A 6,000-nucleotide genomic window follows, 5' to 3' on the forward strand; every position below is an offset into this window, starting at 1 on the left:
TCCAGACTCACTGTCTATAATTCCTTATAGGTATTCAATAAGTGGGAAGATTAAATGATGAGATTGTACTTATCTTAACTTCAATTGCAAGGTTAGTTGTGCAAGTTAGTGGGAGATAATATCTTCTTTTTTATATATTTATTCTATTATCACTTTGCCAAGTGATGAGAATAGTTAGATCTCAGGATTCAACCTAACACTAATTAAACATTTGGTATCTAAACCTAGGTCATATTAATCTAAATAAAATCCAAAGACCGATCAAGTCTGGACTCTTTGATTCCAAAAGATCTTCTAGTCTATGAATCTTATATAGATGGTAAAATGACCAAGAGGACTAAAGCTAAGGGATGTTTAAAGTTAGTACATACTAACATGTATGGACCTTTTTGTGTTTATGCATGGATAGTGTGGGCATTTCATCATTTTACTAACAAATACTCTAGGTTTGGACATGTACATAGGAAATCCAATACCTTGGATACATTCATTGAATTTAAGGCGAGATTGTATAACCTATTGGGTAAACATGCTAGAAACTTTGATTTGATTGAAGTGGTGTGTCTAGTAAGTTTAATTCTTTCCATATAGAGCATGAGATTATATCCCAGTTTTATATTTTAGGGACCACATTGCAAAATGGAAAGGTGGAAAGAAGATATCAAACTTTGATAGACATGGTGAGATCGGTGATTGGTTTCTCATTACTTCCTATATTCTTTTGAAAAATCTTAGAGACTCTGTAATACCTTTTATTTCAAAGAAGTATATCAATTTATAAGATATCTAAAAAGATTTTTAGGTTATTACCTTTATAGTCAGGATCATAAGAAAATATTTGTTGGAACAAAGGTTAGATTTATGATGAAGACTATATGATAAGTAATAAGGCAAAAAGTGACATAGATTGGAGGATACATTAGAAGATAGTCTCACTTTTGCACAAAATATTATGGATCTAGAGGGTTAAAGACATATCATTCCTATGATTTCTAGTACACCAGTACCTCATCATAGTGGGAGGTTTATATCCCACGGATTATGATGACGTAGTAAGCGATTTTTGTGCTCATTCTTTGCAAGGAGCTGTGAAGTGATAGTTAGAATCTTTGCATTCTAGCATAGTTTGGGTTCCTGTAGAAACACCTAAAATGATAAAATCCATAGGTATAAGTTGGTCTACAAGATAAACAAACGAGTAGATGGAAAGCTTGAGTTTTTTGTGGCTAGTCTGTAGCTAAAGGTTATATCTTGCCATCTTTTAAAAAATGTCCCATTAAAAGGATTAATCTTTAAGGTTTTAGGATAGGTGTGAACAAGGGAGGTGTTAGAAAAATTAGGTTAATCCAACCTAAGGTAATCACCCTAGAGGAGGGGTGCATAGGGTGATGGTCTCTTTTTATAAATTTAAATTATGTAAATACAAGAGATAATTATATACAAATATATAATAAAACAATATAAAAACAATTGCATATAAAGTAAGAGAGTAATGAAGAGAGAATGCAAACACAAGATTTTTATAGTGATTCGTCACAACCCGACCTACGTCCACTCTCCTCTAGCTTTAATCCCAAGCTTGAGGTTCCACTAATTCAAGACTTTCAATTCAAGCCTTTAAGCAGTACAATTGGATTATGGTTCCAATCAACCCTCTTGGACTTTTGGCTCCAAGCACCTTTTACAATCTCCAAGAGATACCTCACTCTTGAACAACCCCTCAAGTGATACCCCACACTTGAGACTCCCTAAGTGATACCTCACACTTAGAATTTTCTTCTCAAATATTTGCTAATGAAAATAGGAAATATTCTCACAAAATCCTATTACTAAACTTTAGACACTAATGTACAAGAAAAACTAGAATTGAATGGTGCACTAAAGATATGCAAGTTTTAGAACAATGGTGCACTTAAAAATGTTCTCCCGAGGCTCAAATATATTCAAGAAATGTTTAAGAAGGTTAAGCTCTTGCAACAATGAAGATTAGAGCATTTTTATAGAAGAAAAAGACCAAACTAGTCATTGGGGGTTCGACCAGTCGAGCTAGGGGTCGATCGGTTGACTAACCGCTAGCATTTAATGTTTGGCAGGTGAACGTTGGACCTCAACCGCCCCTTGACCGAACCTTGACCGATTGAGATTCAACCTTGACCAGTTGAACAAGCGTTCTGGAATAGAGAAAAGGTTTTTGCACCCTTCGACCAATTGAGCTAAACAGCTCAACCACTTGAGACATTTTTGGCTCAACAACCATTCTTTTCAACTTAAACCTTTTAAATAAGTTTAGAAAACATTTGACACAAAGTTTTAGTTGAAAACATGAAATCATCCAATCTTAAAGGATTTAAAACAAAATTACTTTTGGATGATTTTGGTGCATAAATTAATAATGTAATGCATGAAAAACTTAGTGTTCCAACAACCTTACAAAGAGATCCTATAAAGCTTAAATCTTGAAAAACACTTCTCTTTGAGATCTTCTTCTTCTTATTGATTTCTCTTTGACTTGATTTTGTCTTTGTGATTGTCACTTTGGAAATCATCTTGCCTAATTATACTTGAAATATAATCATTAGTTCCAAACCTTATTTTATTATCATCAAAACCAAGATTAACCAAACTTTGGTTTGACATGAGGCTTCCATTGATCTAATTTACGATTGTTGGACAACAGAGCAAGAAGGAAATTCTAGAATTATCTAAGAAGAAATTGAAAAATGAATAAACCAAATTATAAACTAAATACTCATTGGATTTATGCTTTGGATTAAGGTATGACAATGTATTGTCTTTAAACTAGATTTTTCCTCCTCAAATATTGCGTCTCAATGCAATGAGGAAAGACAGGTATTCAACCTATAGGATTCAACCCCCACAACTCTTCCAAGCTAGGCACACTCCTTGAAAGGGCTTTCTCTAATGACAAATCTTTAGCATGGGATTGTTTCCCTAAATAATAAGAGAAAAGGAGAAAAAACAAAACAAAAATTCAAGAGTTTTTCAAAGAGGTTCAATTTTTTGTGTAATAGTTCTCTATTTTTAGAAAAACTCCAACAATTGAAAAACACATGATTTAAAATTAAAGACTTTATTTAGTTTTGATAATGATGGCATGTAGATGACATGTCTAATTAAGGGTTTTTTAATTGGCCCCCTAAAATCCCACTAGGTGTGCTTGGGTTTCCACTTATCTCTCCACAAGCACAAGAGGGTTATAAAAAGGGAGTCTAATATAAACCACTTAATGTTCTATTCCTTTCCAATATGGGATAAGCATAGGAGACTTATAAATGGAGTCTAATATAAACCACTTAATGTTCCTATTCCTTCCCAATATGGGATTTTCCAACATCAAACACATTAGATGGTTCACTCAAAAACTAGGTGGGCTTCCACTCATCAGACTTATAAAGTGGAGTCTAATATAAACCACTTAATATTCCTATTCCTTTCCAATATGGGATTTTCCAACATCAAACACATTAGATGGTTCACCCAAACATTAGGTGTGCTTCCACTTATCTCTCCACAAGCCTAGGAGACTTACAAAGTGGAGTCTAACATAAACCACTTAACATTCCTATTCCTTCCCAATATGGGATTTTACAACATTAAACACATTAGATGGTTCACCCAAACACTAGGTGGGCTTCCACTTATCTCTCCACAAGCCTAGGAAACTTATAAAATGGAGTCTAACATAAACCACTTTCCGTTCCTATTCCTTTCCAATATGGGATTTTGCAACATCAAACGCATTAGAGGGTTCACCGGTTAATGTGTAAAATTAGTAAAAAATGATTAGCTAAATCTAAGGTTCTTTCTATGATATATATATTAACTTGGTAGGAAATAGAAGAGTAATTCGATTAGTAGTTTTATAAAGCCGAATTGAAGATTCAATAACGCATTTATCAAAAGTCAAACAAGAAACTGGCGAAACCATTACAGATTTCAATTCAAATGGATGCGGTCAAGTGGAGCTAGCACATGCTAGTTGTCACTACCAGAGAGTACGTTTACTAAGCTCGCATAGGGTAGGCTGCATTTCGAACTCAGGACAAAGTTCCAAGGGAAAGTACCATCCAAACATACTTATTATAAAGATCTGGATATGGAATTGGGTGTGGTAAAGTTAGACTAAAAAGGAAGAAATTAATGTACTCAATCTCAACACCTATATCCCGACCTTCCCATTGATTTAAAATGATGCACATTTTCAGTCATAGATATCGACCAACAAAAATATCCACGATCGACCTAACAAGATGAATGCTTAAGGATATCAAACAGTTGAATGTATCCTACTCACCTAAGCTGTTCAAAGACAAGAGAAAGATAAATGCTGGCCATGAAGACATGGAAGGATGACACTTTGATGAGTAGTGGAAGTCAAACCAATTGAGGTAAAATAATAATAACTAGAATACTGCCTTGATCATTATAAGGATATTATCTCTACTAACGGAAGGATACTAGCTCGCCCAACTTAGGGATACTGCACTCAGCCAACATAAGGATACTAGCTTGGCCAATACAGGGAAACTGCCTTGGCCAACATATGGATACTGGCTTAGCCAGCAGAAGGATATTGCCCTTGCCTATGGCCCTATGGATGGAGGCTTTGGTAGACATACCCTTGGCATTAGTAGGGTGACATGAAGGAGAGGCATTCGAAAATGAGAAAGGTGTCAAACACATCTCTCATTTAAAAAATAAGAGACGTAGCTGGACCAAAAATTGCAACTACTGATGTGGATAAATATCTTTAGGTGGAGACGTGACTGATGATGTGGATAATCAAAGAGCTACAATGGGGAAGTAAAAATGGTGGATGTCAACTAGGATCCCAAACAAAAGGAAGACGAATGATAAAGAAGGATTGATGGGGGGAATGGAAAAGATCTTAGAATTAAAATTTTATAAGAAAAAGGAAAGGTTGACAAATTACAAAATAACCAAAAAAGAATAGCTAAAATCCGGGGAGTAATTCGATTCAAAAAAAGAAAAAAAAAAAAGATATGAGGATATATTTTTGCTAAAAACTGAAAATTTGAGGGGAATGCAAAAAGAATAAAAAATGAGGAAAAGTATAAGGAAATAAAAAATGTAGGAAAATAAAAATATATTTAAAGTACAAAAATTATTTTTTTATATTTTACTTTGAACTCATTTCATTTATTTAACTATTTTATATAAAAATTAAGGATCGGTTTAGTAACTATTTTAAAAAACAATTCTAAAAAATAGTTTTTGAAAACAGCTTTTAAAAATTCTTCTTTGATTTTTGTAGAACAAAAGTTTGCTTGGAAACCTAAAATGTTTTTAATATTTTAAAATATGTTTTAAAAATAATTTTTACATTTAGTGTTTTAATGTTAATCATTCTAAGTATTTATGTAATTATTTCTTAAAACAACCCCCATAAAACAAGTGAAAACAACAACAAACAACTAAAAGATGTTATTTGAAAGCATCTTATTTTCTATTTTTAAAAATAGAAAACAGAAATAGTTTTTTATTGTTAAACATGTTTTTTATGTTTTTCGTTCTGGAGAACATAAAACTATTCTAAAAAATAGTTCTCAAACAAACCCTAAATAATTTTAAAATCTATAAGTTTCTTGTTAATTTAACTTTCTTTTATAGTCCCTATATTAAAACCAAAAATGAGAAAATCATTTCTCATAACAATTTTTGTTATCTTAATATTTCTCGAGAACCAAACATTGCTAAAGGAATAAGATACTTATGGAAAAGGAAGGAAGTTGATCAAGAGGGGGACAATTAGAATAAATGGGAATGCCAAAGAAACAAAAAAGTGAAAAGAAAAAAAAAATGTATTCTACCAAAATCATGGAAGAAAAATAGTTCCCTATAAATAATAAGTCTATTATTGAGCTCTTGGTGTCACCTCCAACAGATACATTTATGATTTATCTACTTTTCAGTTCACTTATTCTTTATGTATAGAAATAGTTGTAACTTAGCTTAGCA

The sequence above is a fragment of the Vitis riparia genome, chromosome 6, assembly GCF_004353265.1.
Source record: "Vitis riparia cultivar Riparia Gloire de Montpellier isolate 1030 chromosome 6, EGFV_Vit.rip_1.0, whole genome shotgun sequence".
In the NCBI taxonomy this organism is placed as follows: Eukaryota; Viridiplantae; Streptophyta; class Magnoliopsida; order Vitales; family Vitaceae; genus Vitis; species Vitis riparia.